Source organism: Crinia signifera, chromosome 1, assembly GCF_055691185.1.
Source record: "Crinia signifera chromosome 1, ASM5569118v1, whole genome shotgun sequence".
NCBI classification, from domain to species: domain Eukaryota; kingdom Metazoa; phylum Chordata; class Amphibia; order Anura; family Myobatrachidae; genus Crinia; species Crinia signifera.
In genome coordinates this window covers 109944340-109962721 of record NC_139217.1, presented here as the reverse complement: position 1 = coordinate 109962721, position 18382 = coordinate 109944340, and the positions used below count along the sequence as shown (strand labels likewise).

The 18382-nt window shown below is 44.5% G+C and overlaps 1 protein-coding gene across 6 annotated transcripts in view; it reads right to left on the bottom strand.

Moving 5' to 3' along the window:
- ARHGAP10 (Rho GTPase activating protein 10) overlaps positions 1-18382 on the bottom strand; it is a 286142-nt gene that overhangs the window by 201571 nt on the left and 66189 nt on the right. The window contains exons 1-2 of one of the 6 annotated variants that reach the window (XM_083171365.1): positions 15748-15852; positions 15413-15507 (exon numbers count right to left, since the gene is read on the bottom strand). The exons of the other annotated variants lie outside the window; for them this stretch is intronic. The gene's annotated coding sequence lies outside the window, so the exon portion shown is untranslated. Of the gene's footprint in view, positions 1-15412; positions 15508-15747; positions 15853-18382 lie in introns of those variants that run through there. 6 annotated transcript variants of the gene reach the window in all.

The window sequence follows — 18382 nt, the reverse complement described above, 5'->3', positions numbered from 1 at the left end:
GCTATGCTCGCCACAGGTTTATATCCAACTCCATGCCCACTTGGATAGTGGGGAAAGGAAAAGGACCCCTTTTTCCCATTGAATTCTATGTTAAAATGGACTCAGACCATTTTAACATTGAATCCTATGGAAAAATCTTGACCATCGCATCGCATACGATTTGGTCGCATGCGATCCGATCCGATTTCTAAATCGGACACCCAGATACTACATAAGTACCATATAAATAATAAAAGATTGGATAACCTTTACATTTTAATAAGAAAATGTATATATCAAACAATATTATTTTTGCAATAAAACGTAACTGTATAGCAGTAGTTAGCAACAAATGTTTAAACTGCACTTATTCATCCTATTATAGTAAATATTATCAGTAGTACACCAAATGCATGCTGGTAAGTTGATTCAAGCTGTATACAGGTGGAGTATCCCTTATCCAAATTATTACGAAAACCATAGTTTCGAGAATGTCCCCTTTTTTTGGGTTAAAAAATACTAATGGGGACATCTGTACCAGGCCTAGGGGGAGTGGCTATGCGCTTACGGTCCACAGTGTGTTGAGCAAACCAGATAATGGATGAATTAATTAAAAACAAATTAAATATGACTTAATTAGGCTTGTTAGTCAAGGAGCAGTTGCGTGTGGGTACTCCACAAAACAGGAAATAAAAACACTGAAAAAGACAAGACTGTTAGAACAACAATTATTAATACTTAAAAAATGAATAGACTACCGATGCCGAAAAAGCGTTTGACAGGATCGACTGGAGCTTCATGACAGGTATCCTTCAGCACATGGGATTAGGCCCCACTTTCTCCCAACACATTCTCTCCCTCTATCGTACTCCATCAGCCAAGATCAAGGTCAACGGCTCTTTATCCACTTCCTTTAATATTAGGAACGGCACTCGCCAGGGTTGCCCCCTTTCACCACTAATATTTATTCTCTGCATGGAGGCCCTAGCCCTCTCTATAAGAGCGAACCCAGATATTTCTGGCTTCACCCTCCTTGACCAGGAATATAAACTAGCCCTATTTGCTGACGACCTACTCGCTACACTCACATCTCCGATCATCTCCCTCCCTAACTTAATGGAGGAGTTTCGTCTCTTTGGGGCCCTTTCCAACTTTAAAATTAATTACACAAAGTCAATTGCGCTAAATATTTCCACTTCCCCTAGTATTATCTCCAGTCTTAAATCAGCGTTTCCCTTCACCTGGCATGACTCCCAATTAAAATACCTAGGCGTAGTCATCACTAGATGCCCCTCCCGACTCTTTGAAGCTAACTTCACACCCCTCCTTACGAAACTGCGGCACGACTTGTGTTCGTGGAGAGCTCGACCTTTTTCATGGTTTGGTAGATTGGGGATCCTGAAGATGAACTTCCTCCCCAGGATCTTATACCTCCTCCAGACCCTCCCCATTAAGATCCCCCAACATTGGTTTAAAGATATACAGGCCATAATACGTGATTTTGTCTGGGCAGGAAAACGTCCGCGTCTGAGATTAGATCTCCTACATAGATCAACATCTAGGGGAGGCTTAAGACTCCCATATATCCAAGGATACTATCAGGCCTCGCTACTAACTAGGATCATTGAATGGTCGAGAAGAGATACGACAAAACAATGGGTTCGGATCGAGCAGCAGGAACTACGCACCCCGGTATACATAGCCCCATGGCTCCCCTCCTTACCTGGCTCAAGCCATCCCACTATAGGGCCCACCATGCAAACATGGAAATCCCTTAGGAAATTCCCCTCCATTTCCTCAAAGACCTCCCCACATAGGTCCTTTCTTGCACTTAGCTGCTTTCCTCCTGGTACAGATCTGTCGGCCTTCAGCCGTTGGTTAGATGGAGGACTCTTCCGAGTAGGACAGTTGGTGAGCGCGGGCCGTTTTCTGTCTTTTGATGAAGTTAAAGCTGAATGGAACTTACCAGATGTGGAATACTGGCGGTACCTACAGGTCCGTCACTATCTCCACTCTCTCGGTCCCTCCAACACGCTAACCAGCCCCCCATCACCCTTTGAACTCCTTTGCGCCAATAAGACCCCCCACAACACACCATCTCCACACTATATAATCTTATCCTGGCAGATACCAGCCTCAAACCTCCCCACTTTACGGTAGCCTGGGACCGAGAACTAGGAGAGGAGATAGGTGACGCCAACTGGGAAAAGATTTTATGCCTGGCTCACGCATGTTCCACCAATGTGGGAGTTCGCGAAACACAATACAAATTAATATCTCGCTGGTACAGATGCCCAGACACCCTCTCCAAAATGGGCACTGGAGCTCCCAATATCTGCTGGCGCTGCTCCGGGGCCCCAGGAAATCCACTGCACATATGGTGGCAGTGCCCTCTTATCCTACCTTTTTGGTCGGAGATTTTCAGATTGTCTGCGATTATCCTGGGAGACCAGATCCCCACTGACCAACTATTCTGGTTATTCCACCTCTCGCCAGCCCCCATATCGAGATACAAAAACTCCCTGTTATGCCACCTGAACAATGCTGCTAAATCGGTTATCCCGGTGAGATGGCGCTCCTCCTCTCCTCCAACAACAAAGGACTGGTTCAAAAAAATAGACTCTTACATGGACATGGAAGACATCCTATCCTCAGCTGAGGACAGACACGCCCAGTTCAGGAATACATGGTCCCGCTGGCTGCTCTTTAAGGACACCAAGACCTACAAAGAAGCAATAACACCCTAACCCTCTTGGTGTCCCCTCCCCCCCCCCCCTTTTTCTAACGGCCGGGTTACCGCTCGCCCCCCCCCACCCCCCCCACGCTTACTCTCCCGCTGACCCTCCCTGTCGAAAGTGGACGAAGACCCTCGAACACGACTATACTTTTTATCTTAACTACTGATAAACTACATTTACGAACCGGAATACCCCTCCCTCCTTCCGATACCCATTTCTTCTCCTTTCTTTTTTTCCCTCTCCCCCGTACCAGTTTTTGCATACTCCATTAAGCTATTGTACTGCTCTACAATTGCCAATCTTACAATGGATTTATACTGTGTTTGCTATACCTAAAAACAATAAAAATCTATTTGCAATAAAAAATGAATAGACAGTGTGACTGGCCGTCAAAATAAATCACATCAATTACCAATAAAAAAAATAAAAAGGTAAACATAGCTGATGGTATAAAGCCAGTTAGTGAAGTTGATTGCTGAGTTATATTGATCTAACGCTAATATTTAGCCACATAATGTCCCATAGGTTAGCGCATGAACTGAGAGTTAAAGTGCCTATACACGGTGCAATGTGTTGTAGGGGGATGCAGTTATAATCCCGGCGGTTGGAAACCCGGCGTTCCAAATCCCGACGCCGAAATCCCAACACTTTCTCCCTCTGTGGGTGTCCACGACACCGATAGAGGGAGAATAAATCAGTGTGCCAAGCGTAGCGAGCCACCGTGCACACTACGTGGTGAGTGCAGCGAGCTTGCAAGGGGGGGGGGGGCACCCACGTCTCCCCCTTGTCGGGGTTTCGGCGGCGGGATTTTGAACGCTGGGATTCCGACCGCCAGGATTTTGTATCAATCCCGTTGTAGGTGTGATTTGAACTATACAATGGTGCTGTACCATTTGAACTTCAGTGCTATACAAAGCTATGCCATTTTGCTATGCAATGCTATGTGATTTTAATTGTATGCCATTTGAACTGCATTAGTTCACATGTATACAATATGCAACAACAGTGATGCAATTTAGTACAAAAAGTATTGCCTGCACATACTTTTCTATGCAAAACCATGTTAGTGGGGAGTGCATCGCAAGCCCTACAGAAACACAGTATGATTTACACTACATGTGATGCTGGTATAGTTACCACTCCTGCTGCATTCGGTAATTGTTGCTTGATGTACAACAGATAATTAAAAGTATGAACGAGGGGCCACCCAGGTGGTGATGAAAGGGTTAAACAGCTCCCGGCTTAGTTAGCACTGCAATTCCTGCCTGATCTGGATCCGCCCTCAGAGTATTCACCACAGGGTTAGCAGTTGAACACTGGTACCAATAGCATGGACTCCTTATGCGTTTCTCCACCTCACAGCATCTCTGGGGAAGCCGCCTATGCTGTGAGGCAGAGAAACGCGTAAGGGGTCCATGCTATTGGTACCAGTGCTCATAAGATGGTACATGAATGCATCCAATACGGTGTTTAGGTGTGTGCCAGCAGTGCAACACCTATATTCTGCAGAGCAGGGAAGCACAGGGCAGGAGAGTTGCCTTGCGCTAACGAGACCCTGCAAACCCTTCGCCAGCAGCAGAGAGAGAGGCTGCAGTACGGCGGGCAGGTAGGAGATTTCAAAACGCCTTTTCAAATGAATGACTGGCTGGTAATTGTCTGAGAGAGCCATTTTTTTTAAAAAATTTCCCCGCTGCTACCGCAGCCGGTTTCCCGACAGCAGCACCCCGAGAGTCCTTTACATTACGATAAATCACATGCAATGTATCGCAGGTTATAAATGGATCATCAAGTGCCAAATTGTATGTGAGCCTTCCAAGGGAGCTGCCAGGAAAATCAGGTCTGACTTGTCCTTAGTCCGACAAGTTGGCCTAGTGTATGGGGGCCTTTAGGCTATGTTAAGTACTGGAACATTAACAGATTCCCCCCAGTGCAAATAATCAAGCTGGGATTAAAGCCTTTTCGCCATGCTGTACAGAAAACCTTTAAGCCCCATTCACAATATAATTGGTTTATTTAGACAAAGCTACAATGGTTCCATGAGAGCATGTTTTAAAAAAAAAAAAGTCTGCAAGTGCAGTTACTGTACAAACATGAATCTCCTAAATGTGGAACTCCGACCTCAATGCAAAAAACACAGTGGCTGAATCAGCTAGCTGTGATTTAATAACCTTTATCTCTGCTACAATGTACAGCTAGAACTTAAAAGCATAAATCTTTACAATAAGAATCATATTTTAAGGATTATTTATCAAATTAATCATTATGCAGGCAAGAAGTTGGATGACCTCCAATTAATAAATCAGTTGTTCTCACAGGAGTCTGACTTACAATATGCTTTCAGATGTAATTTCATAGGGGGCCAAGAGAAATGACAGTTAAGATATTTAGCCACATACCGTACATGGGGGATTATTCTAGTTCACTCTGACAAAATCCTTCTCAGATGGACAAAACCATGTGCACTGCAGGGGGGGCAGATGTAACATGTGCAGTGAGAATTAGATTTGGGTGAGTTATTTTGTTTCTGTGCAGGGTAAATACTGGCTGCTTTATTTTTACACTGCAATATAGATTTCACTTTGAAGTAAAACCCCACCCAAATCTAATTCTCTCAGCACAAGTAACATCTGCCCCACCTGCAGTGCACATGGTTTTGTCCATCTAAGAAGGATTTTGTCAGAAAGAGTGAACTAGAATAACCCCCATGGTATTTTGGTGTGATATGTCTGCTGATATTAAAATTACAGTGAGATATCCACAAAAGCATCAAGTACCTACTTTACTCTGCATGGCAGTCATACTACAGAGATTGGTATCACAAAAAAATATATATCAAAGGCGGTGATAAAGCTATTGAAGTAGTGAAATGTGTAAGGACCCTGATAGACACCTACCTCAACTTACAACATTTGGAGAGTCCAGACCAGTCTTAAGGAATTGCAGCTTCGCAGGTAGCCTAGATCCAGCCTACTTTTAACCATTGGCTGGGGAACCCAATTGAAGGCCATTCAAGTGCAGTCCATCCACCCAGTCTCTTCCAACTACATTCCGGCTTCTGCAATAAACACCATTCATTCCAATGCCAGTGGGACTTCCAAGCCACCAGCACAAGTCAGAGATCAATGGGAAAGGACTGATACCTGCTTTCGTCACGGATTTTAATTATACTGGTATAACAATTGTACCACCTACCAACTTATGCAAAGAAAATAATGCATTTTTTGGTTGTTATGCATATTTATTTTATTTTTTTAGTAGCTCTTCAGGCGGTTTTATTTTGTCGCGAGTAGCTCACGGCCCAAAAAGGTTGGAGACCACTGATTTAGACTACCGTATATACTCGAGTATAAGTCGACCCGAGTATAAGCTGAGGCACCTAATTTAACCCCCCAAAAAACTGGGAAAACTTATTGACTCAAGTATAAGCCTAGGAGACAAATGAGAGGGGGAGAGGATTGATGGGGGGAGGATTGGGTAAACCGGAGGAAAGTGGTAAAGATGCCAGAGCCAGTAGTAGTACACACCAACAGCAAAATAGATAGCAGCACAGATAATGGTCAGAGGCTGGCCGCGCTGGAGCAGGAAGACTAGCAGCACAGGAGGACCCACCACAAGAGACAGCACGACACAGCCCACTGACTCACCGCAGCCAACAGCTGCAATCTGATGTCTGCACACCGGCAACGCTCCCTGCAGCTGAAAGTGACAGCTGACAGTCACTACAATGGGCGGTATTCAATGTGGATTTTGGCGATGTGCAGCGAATCCTGTTTAGGATTCGCTGCACATTCGCCACTGGTCGCCGTGTTCCGGAGCCTCGCCGGCTCCGGTATTCAACGAGTCAGGGGCTCGCTGCCCCTGACCAGCGAATGCCGCAGGGAGCCTGAGGACGGTGGCAGGCAGGGAGATGGAAGTCTCCCTGCCTGCCCCAGAACGTTTGTGGGGAGGAGGTGGGCTCCCCGGGAGCCAGGCAGCACAGGCTGTCCCCCGGGGGTGCCAGCAGGGGACTGGGTATATTCACTACACCCGATCATGAATATGTAATGATCGGGTGAAGTGAATATATGAATATCTAATGAGCGGCTCGGCTCCGGCCCCCTGCTGGCTGGTCTGTGTAAAAAAAAATATATATTTCTTTTTAAATTAAATATATATTCATGTGCTTACAGCACATGAATAAAAATAGCATGCCCCTCCTCAGAATAAAATTCCAGATTTTTTGACACCAATTGTAAAAAACAAAACACTTTATTTTAAAAGTTCACCTTCCACTTCACCATAAAAAGATAGCGATTGCTACTCGGTGAATCTTGGCGAAAAAAACCTTGAAATGTATTCGCCATCTGGTCATTGAATAGGGTGAATCACCGTTTTAGTCAGAAATTCGCCTTATAGCACAAAATCGCCATAAAAACCTGGCGAATCAGCCTCATTGAATACCGCCAAATGTGTGTGCTTCCAGGCCACTGAGTCTGCCCACCTCACCCTCCCCTGCTGGTGGAACACTGCTGGCATCTGTGGTTCCCCTTCTACCCCCACTCTGTGGGACCTGCGCTGCTGCGGAGTACCTGAAGTGTGCTGGCGCGCTGTGGTGCTGCAGCGCCATGCGAGACGCCATCCCTTTTTTATATCTTATGTTGCCCAAGGTAATGGAAACATAAAATGAATATAAAGGCGCAGCACACCATTACTAACAAAACGAGTCACCAGGATAGATTCTGTGGTTACAGCAGAAAGGTGAATCATCAGTCTGCAGACAGGCCAAACATATGGCATAAAAATGTCATCCCACAAGGTTAAATAAGGAAATCAGAAAACATTACATTTTTTTAAGTATTCTGTAACTCTGAAATTCTGTAATTCTTTTAACGAGAACACTACACAAATAAAATGGTTCTTCTATGCTCATTTTAACAAATGTGACTGTTTTGCTCCCAGATTGTTAGGCAGGACTCGCATCAATTATATTGCTATACACAAGCTAAAAGGGAAATAGAAGATTAAAGCTAAGGATTACATAAAGAACCGAACAATACAACACACACCACTCTGCATGGCTATCTCTCCATATTTCAGGCATGTGCCTATTAACCCCTTTAGGGGTGAGGTTTTAGGGGGGGAAACACAATCTTCCCAGGGCAGATTTGTTCTGCCCCAGAAATACTCACCACTGAAGGGGCTGCCGCTTGTTCCCTGTGGCTGCATCTGCTCCACCTGGGGCTTCCGCTGGTTCCATGCCTCAGTCACGCGTTTGAGGAGCTTGGACATTAGGGTGTTTGGCGTCAGGGAACGATCGTCAGTGGGCAACTGCGGCCCTCGGCGTGTGATCGATGGGGTGAGGGGGTGCTGCCAGATCGTGCAACCCAGAAGGCACCACTGGCACACAACTATATATCAGTAGCAGCTGGCAACGCAGTCCAGAAAATTTTCAGGCATACCACCAAAGTGGTTAATGGTGTCCACACATCCAAACAGTATACAAAGCCAGGAAGACAATCTTTGCAAGCATAATAGGGTCAGCAATAAGAAAGGTCAGCCCAAAAAGCACAAGGTACACATTGAGAAAAGGTCTACACAAGCAAAAAAGTTAGAGTTGCCTACCCTCCTGCATTCTGCAGGAGACTCCTTAACATACTGTAGCAGCAATCTCCCTCTCTCCCTCATTAGTCTAGCAATCTCCCTTATGTCACCTAGCCCACATTACACGGTTACCTTTTTGGGGTAAAAAAGGAATGAGAGATAGATACATTTACGCTGAATCATCAGCACCATTTCCCAGCACTTTACCAAGTATAGTAGCTTCTACTAACTGCTTTGGGGCTCATCTACATTTGTATATAAGTCATTTTAAAAGATTCCTCTCAGATGTAGCAGTACACAGCCACGCTTCTAGGTGCCACGTTCACAATCTCTTCATATATGGAACTAGACACGCACTTTGGGTGGAGCATTACACGTCCCCCTCATTGGGGCGCTGTGCAAAATTCTGCTACCAACTATGATGTCCCTGAAACTAGTTTTCAAAAGTAGGCAAGTATGAAAAAGGTCAAACGCATATAAATGTTGACATGGTGGGTTTAAAAGCTGTTCTAGGTCAAGATCAAGATTTCAGCAAATGGACCCCATATTAGTGTACTGCATCCCATTGCCATGCCTAACCGTTCCCAATCAGAGTCCACATGAATAGCAAAGTATGAAAGCGCTCTCAAAGATTTTTGAGAAACATTCTATAAGTAAAGGCAGAGTTCGGCCTTGGTCAACTTTATCTTGAGTTTCCATCTGGGAATGCCATTATGAATATACAAGATGTGTATGAGAACTAATTCTGTTTGGCATACTTGTACTAGGAGGACGAATCACAATTGAACTATGCATCTCAATTTTCTCACATAATGAGCTTGACAAATGGGGTAAGTGTGACCGTACTGTTCTGCGGAGTATGGGTCATTCAAACATGAAATAACATCTGTCGGCACAAAAAAAGTGAAAAACTCATTTCGACTTTGACTTCCCATTGCCAACCTAATGCTTGTGTCGACCTTAGCCATGTTGACCTTCAGTGGTCGACCCAATGCATGTCAACCTTAATAGTGGCGACCGTAATCCATCTTGCTAGGGAGGTAAATCTTCATGCACACTAATCCGCATTTACTGCTGAAATCATTCCCCCTTTTGCTGACGAAAACGAAAGCAGCACATATGTATATGAGGTAAGGAAAGTGCTGATATCTCAGCTGCAGTCAGCTAAAGCATTTCCTCTTGTAACATCACCATGAGAATATAAGAATATAACTGTATGCAGTGTATATAATAACAATGACTAAACAAAAATGTAGTAATGTAACGTAAGGATAGTTGGGGCCTGTGTAAGGATAGTTGGGAGTGTGTGTCATTTCTAGAATTACCCATCTTCATAAACAAGATCAAGTGCTTATAGAAAACCCATAAAAATATCTACAGGTTTTCTTTCTGCGTGGTTACTTGCACAAATAAAGACAATTATATAGTCAACATGTGCTGACTATTCCATGGCTTTCATTGACTTCATGTGGAGAAGCTGCTACCTTCACTGAAACCACATTCACAGATTCAAGATCCATCAAAAGAAAATACAATGTTGTGTAATACTATATTGTGTAAAGAACTAGCTAGCAAATGAATGTTGCGCAGTACACTGGGCTGTGATACATAAACAGTCCTGGAGCACTGCGATAGCAACAGTGATGAAGGATACCTGGTGACGATGATAATACTTCCAGATGCAAGTCATTTTACATGCAGCTCCAGAGGAAACAATGTACGTGTTTTATGTTAATTTGTTATCTTCTGAATGTCTAGCTTTATTTTATTCCTGGCCTAAATACTGTTCTTTGTAAGCCTTCTTGTAAAGAATTATGGGCTGAATGTATTAAAATACATTGCCGCCCCTCGCAGTGATGCTAGCGCATATGCGACTAGCATCACAATGTGGTGACGGAGGTCCCCCACGATACCGGTGATGTGGTGTGCAGCTAGGGGGAGGAGGAGTTTGATGGAGGATGGGACGGGACTAGTGGGGTCGGCGTCTGCGGCAGGTGGCGATAGAAGCCCATAGGCCACCTTTGGATGGCGATACCCTGCCTGGCGAAGACGGGGAGGCCGGGTCTTAGTACATTTGAAAATGCGGTAAAAACCCAGAAAAGGGGAGGTTTTAACACATTCTTCCCTAAGTACAACCTGCCCTATGTCAGGGGCATCTAGGAGTATCCCTGTTTGACTAGGCCACAACCAATAACCAGATCACCTGACTGCACATGTTACATTTGCGCCACATGAAGTGCAACATGGTTTTGTCCATTTGCGAAAAAATGTGCTTTGCGATCAGGTCAAAATAAACCTAATAGTCTGATCTTTGCATTTTTAATAGGACCATCTACTCTGAAAAGAAGCTGAATATTTTGGGTCTTGAAGAATTATGGAGAATTAAACATAATTGCAAAAAAAGGTATCCAAAATAGAATTACCTGGATTTCTGCATAAATTGGTCATAAAATGTGTTCTGATCTTCATCTATTTCACAACAATAGACAAACACAGTCTGCTTAAACAAATACCACACAAACAATTATATGTGCTCATTGAACACACCATGTAAACATTCACAGTGCACGGTGGACAAAGTATGTAAACCCTTGGATTTAATAACTGGTTGACCCTCCTTTGGCAGCAATACCTCAACCAAACATTTCCTATAGATGGATATCACTGCATAACAATCAGGAGGAATTTTGGACCATTCCTCTTTACAAAACTGTTTCAGTTCAGCAATATTCTTGGGATGTCTGGTGCCACAGCATCTCAATCAGGTTGAGGTCAGGACTCTGACTGAGCCACTCCGGAATTTTCTTCTGTTGTTGATCTACTTCTGTGCTTTGGGTCGTTGTCATGTTGCATCACCCAACTTCTGTTGAGCATCAATTGGTGGACAGGTGGCCTTAAGTTATCCTGCAAAATCTCTATATAAAACTTGGGAATTCATTTTTCCATTGGGAATTCATTGTTCCATTGATGATAGCAATCTGTCCAGGCTCTGAGGTAGTAAAACAGCCCCAAACCATGATGCCCCCTCTGCCATACTTCACAGTTGGGATGAGGTTTGTGCTGGGCCTTTTTTTCCTACACATATACAGTAGTGTTGGGTGTTCCTTCCAAACAACTCAACTTTGGTTTCATCTGTACACAGAATATTTTACCAGTAGTGCTGTGGAACATCAATCAACCGAGTAACCTAGTATACAATTTGAGTTTTTGGTATGAGGAGCCACCGAATAGCAGCAGCTTCTGCTGGTAAGGGTAGTCAGACCTCAAAAAAACAGAAACAATTTTATCTGCAAATGTGGAGTGCACATGAGCATAAAAAGCAGCGCTGAGTCAGTTTGAATACAAATTAACCAATTTTCATAAAAGCTTTTGCAGACTTCAAACGTGCAGCAATGTTTTTGGTGGACAGCAAAGGCTTCCTCAGTGGTGTCCTCTCATGAACTCCATTCTTGTTTAGTATTTAAAAATCGTAGATTCATCAACAAACATTTTCGCATGTTCCAGAGATTTCTGGAAGTCTTTAGCTGACACTCTCGGATTCTTCTTCACCTCATTGAGCATTTAGCAACAGTGCTGAACTTTCTACATCTACATTTATAGACAATTTGTCTTACCGTGGACTGATAAACATCAAGGCTTTGAGAGATGCTTTTGTAACCATTTCCAGGGATTCGGTATGAAATCCCGACGGTCAAAATCCCAACAGGGTCAAAATCCCGAATGGGTCATAATACCAACAAGGACAAAATCCCGACATATAGAATTTACAGGTGAAACCGTCAACATGACTGTGTCGACAGGTCGACAAGTTTTTTTTCACTGTTCTTTTACCCGAATGTCGACACATTCGCTCGCGATGCTTCGGGCACGGTGCCTCGCTGCGTTCGGCACACTATTTTATTCTCCCACCACGCCCTAGTGGATGGTAGGGCATGAAATACCGCATGTCGGCACATGTCAGGTCAAAAAACTGTGAAAAAAAAACATGTCGACCTCGCGACACAAAGTCATGTTGACTGTTTCACCTGTACATTCTATATATCGGTATTTTGACCTTGTCGGGATTTTAAATGTCGGGATTTTGTCCTTGTCGGGATTTTAAATGTCGGGATTTTGACCTTGTCGGTATTATGACCCATTTGGGATTTTAACTCTGTCGGGATTTTGACTGCATCCCATTTCCAGCTATATGCAAGTCAACAATTCTTAATCGTAGGTCTTCTGAGATCTCTTTTGTGCGAGGCATGGTTCACGTCAGGCAATGCTTCTTGACAATAGCAAACTCAAAATGGGTGTGTTTTTTTTAGGGCAGGGCAGCTTAAACCAACACCTCTAATCTCGTTTCATTGATTGGACTCCAGGTTGGCTGACTCCTGACTCCAATTAGCTCTTGAAGAAGTAATTGGCCTACTGGATCACATACATTGTCCACCCTGCACTGTGAATGTTTACATGGTGTGTTCAATAAAAAAAAGTGAATGAGGGCGGTCCAGGAATAACCACGGTTAAATGTGCTATGGAAAAGTGGCTAAGTGCTGCGAGGGAGGGAGGGGAGGGGGGGCAGGCAGGCGGCCTGGCATTCACCGGGCAGGGTTTGGAAGACTCAACCAGAATAACCCCCATAGTTGAGGTTGAAAACCCAAGCTTTTATTGCATGATACCTCACAAACCAGACTAAGGGGTCTCTTTTCCTTGGCCCTATGGCAATATAGAATTTACTGATACCATTATTTAGCAATGGGGAAAACCCTGCAATTCTGTGAGGTTTTCTTTGCATCACTGAGGCCTGGGGTTAAAATAAAGAGCATATACTGTACTGTAAGCGACCAATACACTAGTTTAACCCAGTTTAGTTCGAATCAAAAGCATTTTGTTCCCCATTTCCAGGTACAGATAACCCTATCGCCTGAAGGTGGAGTCACCTGCAGTTTTATACAGAGCACAGATACAACATTTCCTGAAGCAGACTATACTGTAGGTACGATTTAACCTAAAATATACATGACCACAACAGAAGGACGTCATTTCTCTTTGGTGACTCTGTTGCATAATGGGAAGCGGTGATCATCCATTTTTTTTTTTACAAAAGTTAGGACAGTTTGAAGGAGAGGAAAATAGCAAAGGTGCAGCACCAGAGAAGTCATGTAGATGTCGAAAGGAGGGAAAAAAATACAGAGTTCCCTTTAATTTTGTTATAAGATAAATGCCAAAATGCTACACAATGAAATTAAGCTGGGTATACACCTAATGATTTCTCTGTCCAACCTATCTGGTGGAAATAAAAATATGCTAATGTATGGGAGCAAAGGACAATCAACCACAAAAAAACTCTTTTAATTTAAGTATAAAGAGATTTTTCTTTCCCTTATTTACTGGCAGAGGTGGAGAACACTGTCTGGTTGTCTGATCCCACCCTACGAACACACCTTCAGGGGCCTACACACGGAGTGACACGGTGAGTTGCGGTAGGTTTTAGAGAATCCCACAATGCGGTAAAAAGCCTGATAACGGGATTTTTACCACATTCCCCCCCCTATTGAGATTGCTTAGAAAATGCCCTGAAATCACCCCGTGTGTAGGCCCTTTTACCTCTATCTTTATAAACTATTCCTCCCTCATTCTGTGTTCGCACCTGCCCTATCTGCCATTGTGTTGCAGTTATGGTCATTATTTTATATGCTCTAAAGTTGACTTCCTTATTATACATATAATATACAACTTGTTTGTATATTTGTTTTTGTTTTTCCTTTTTGATCACAGATGCTGTTTGCTATTCTCTTATTTTTATTGTAGCTATGTTTTATGCACTGACAAAGCAGACTTTAAATAAAAAATAAATAAATAAAAAAGAGCCCACAATTGGTAAAGTACAGTATACAGATTACTTTTACAAAATATGTCTTGCGAGGAAGCTGGGAGACAAAAATCGGTACTCTTTACTTAGTTGGGCGCCCACGATCTCCATCGCGGGCGTCGCGGGTAAATAAATCGTGGGGATCGCGGGCATCGTGGTCAGTACATTAACGGCCGCGACGCGATGCCCGCGATCCCCCATAGGGTTCAATGTTAAATTTAGTGCTGCCCGCGATTTCACATTCAATGCTTCAATGGCCGCGATTTGGCCATAGGAATCAATGTTAAATGGGCCACAGAGCCCAAATAGGCACAATTAACACTTAAATGTCCCCCCAAATTTGTAACGCCACCCCACGATCCACGCCAACCCGAAGCGTGGCGAGCGCAGCGAGCCCGCGAGGGGCGGCGGTACGCGTCCTCTGACCTTTTCATACCCCCACTATCCACGTCGGCGTGGAGTTGAGAATAGAATAGTGTGGCGAGCGCAGCGAGCCACCGAGCCCGAAGCGCGGCGAGCGCAGCGAGCCCCGCGAGGGGACGCGGATACCTTCACAGGTAAACGTGGCCCTACGCGGGCTTCACAGGTATCCGCGTGCGCTCGCCACGCTTCGGGCTCGGTGGCTCGCTGCGCTCGCCACACTATTCTATTCTCAACTCCACGCCGACGTGGATAGTGGGGGTATGAAAAGGTCGGAGGACGCGTACCGCCGCCCCTCGAGGGCTCGCTGCGCTCGCCGCGCTTCGGGTTGGCGTGGATCGTGGGGTGGCGTTACAAATTTGGGGGGACATTTAAGTGTTAATTGTGCCTATTTGGGCACAATTTAACTATTTGGGCATTTAACATTGATTCCTATGGCCAAATCGCGGCCATTGAAGCATTGAATGTAAAATCGCGGCCAGCACTAAATTTAACATTGTACCCTATGTGAAATCGTGGGGATCGCGGGCATCGCGTCGCGGCCGTTAATGTACTGGCCGTGATGCCCGCGATCCCCACGATGGGCGCCCAACTAAGTAAAGAGTACCCAAAAATCTACTATTTCTGTGAAATTTCAGTTTGCAAATTATGAGAGGCCTAGCTTTCTGTGGAAGTCTTTTAGAGGTAGATGTACTAATATGGTAAAACTATGCACAGAAAATAGTTCCAATACATACTCAATGTAGCCCCACTTTAAAGGAAAACAATGTGCGCAAGGTTAAATAATTAATTATAGAACAAAAAGTATATGACAATAATGAAAATATCAATATAAACTCACGTGATAAGGGAGTTGGCCCTTAGCCTAGAGCTGTTTGCACCAGCATAAAGTCTATCCATGCTGGAATAGTGCAGGAGCCGCACAGCACAACTGTTCTACAGAAAGATACATATGACAACTGATGGAATATACTGGAGTTTATGTACTGTACAAGTGATAAAGTGGAGAAAGATAAAAGTACTGGCCAGTTAGCTACCTGCCAAGTTACAGACTATGGGTGGGATGTATTAAAACACATCGCCACCCCTCGCCGCCTGACCGCAGCGATGCTGGCGCATATGTATTAACATATGCGGCTAGCATCGCAGTGCGGTGACATAGGCCCCCCACAATACCTTTGATGTGATGTGCGGGGGGTCTCAGTCACATCCCTGGGCGCCTCTTTCTCCCCTCATGCCGGGAGGCCTAAGCAGGCTGTCCCTGGCACCTCCTCCCCCTGCAGCCGGAAGGATGTCCGGCTGCGTTGCTAGGGGGAGGAGTTTACCTTCCGGGTCCTGGAGGGAGATAAGCAAGGGGGAGGGTGGGGGCGGCAACAGCTGCAGAGGTCAGTGATAGAAGCTCATAGTCTTCTATAGAATATCGCCACCCAAAGGTGGCATTACCCTTGCCGGCAAAGACAGGGTGGCCGGGTATTAGTACATTTGAAAATGCGGTAAACCTGCAAAAATGTTTTCCCTTGGTATATCCCTCCCTCTGTTTGAAAAATGACAGGAGCTGGTTGGTTGGTAGTTTCGCTCTACTTTATCATTCTCTAAACTTAAAGCCTCATACACTGGCCGGGAGTGTTTCCTCCATCCCAGCGATTTTCACAATGGCCTTTTTTCAGATCTGATTGCAGTACAAATTTGTTTGGAAAATGGGCAAAACCATGTGCACTGCAGGTGGGGCAGATGTAACATGTGCAGAGACAGTTAGATTTGTGTGAATTATTTTGTTTCTTTGCAGGGTAAATACTGGCTGCATTATTTTTACACTGCAATTTAGATTTCAGTTTCAACACACCCCACCCAAATTCTCTCTCTGCACATGTTACATCTGCCCCACCTGCAGTGCACATGGTTTTGCACATTTTCCAAACAAATTTGTACTGCGATTAGATCTGAACAAGGGCCAATGGAAAGTGGTTCACTCGGATGGTAAAACATGAACGGTGGTTGCCGGTGATGATGCAGGCATACACACTGGGGTATTTTTTTAGCTGAAAGTAGCTCAAAACACTAGGTGAGCTACTTCCAGCTCAAAATCGACCAGTGTGTATGGGCCTTAAGGCTTAGTACATACGCTCTTATGATTTGGAGTTAAATAAAGTTGATGGAAATAAAGGACCAATCAACCAGCTCTTAAAGCTACATTCACACTACCCAACACTGCCCATGTCTGACACTGGTCACGGACGCCCGATATTGTGCGTACACCATAGACAAATTGACGCGTGTCCCTATCGCCTGATGATTAATATCCAGCATGCTGGATATTAAACGATCAGAGCCAGTATTCTCAATGGAGAACACTGGCCCTGACACATCACTCAGTACCCATTGCAGACACATCGCTCTGTGCTGAGCAAACTTGCTGAGCCATCTAGCATTGCTCATAATGCTCAGAAAATCTCCCCGTGTGTGGGCCCCTTTAGTGTATAGACCCAATTGTGTCAGAAATTGCCATAAAGTCTTAGCTCGCCGTCACAGCTCACTAAAAAGCATTGAATATACCTAAATATAGCAGCCGCAGCATTATTCCCCAATACAAGTTCTGTATAGACTCAGTCAAATAATATAAAAGTATCATATCGAATTAATCAGCGCAGTCTCCTAGTGCGTTCTAGTGTAGTCACACATTTTTTGACAGGAAAGAAAAAAAAAAAGATGCGACATTAGCAGAGTTGCACACAGGACACGGATGCTCATTCACACTAAAGCTTCTTTCACATGCTCCGGCCAAAAGCCATGCCGTGCACAGTAGTTAATAATGGACACGATTGTGTCCATTCACACGGAACAGCCACGGCCCCTGCCGCCCGGTTGCAGACGGATGTCACGACTGGAAGGAACGGCTGCCGGTCTGTGGCCATGCCTACTATTGTAAACTGCTGTGTCCGCTTCCTGGCCGTGCGGGGTTTCGCCGCCCCGCAGGAGCCGGAGTGTGTGAAAGGGGCCTAAGCATCTCATACTGCATGACATACTGAGAGGCTGGATATATGAGGAGTACAAATGTACTCCTTGTTCTGCCAGTGTCATTTTCTGTGGCATGTACTGAACTCTACCATGAAGCCTGTTATACTGTATATGTTTCTCTGCCTAAAAGTGAGACAGATCCTTGTTTTTATCATGGGTGGAACTATGACAAGTGAGTGACAAACTTCAGAAGATGACTAAGCAAAGTTTCTTATCTCAGCATACTGTACAACAGCACTTACGCACTCATGTAATTGGTGTGACTCTCCAAGTCCTGAGCGTGTGCTTGGATGTCACATGAAACTGGAACAAAAAGCAGAGAACCAATTTAAATAAAGAAAAAAAAAACACTATAGGGAGGTCATGGACAACAGGTAATTGGTTCGCCAGGGGCAATCCAATTAGTCCTGATGACGCAGTCCGTAACTCCAATACCCGCAGTTATCGGGATTCTGCTATGCCTGCCTCAGCCAAAGAGCAACTGTCAGACCTGCAATAATCCCTAACCCTGATCCCTTGAGTTTTCGCCTGATAGCAGGTTCGTTTAAAGCCATTAAAAACAGCCTATAACTGGATCACAAGAAAATGACCATCAGTCATAAATCGCGATATCCAACCATTTAAGGAATGAAACTGCTTTGGAGATAATTGGATATCCCCCATAAGGTTTTATGATGTATGGTCTTTAATAACTGCTACTAACAGAGTACAAAGGAAAAATGTTCACTACCTAGAGATGCACATTAATACAGACTTTTCTATTCTCCAGTAGTGTGCACCTCCATGATTCTCCTGA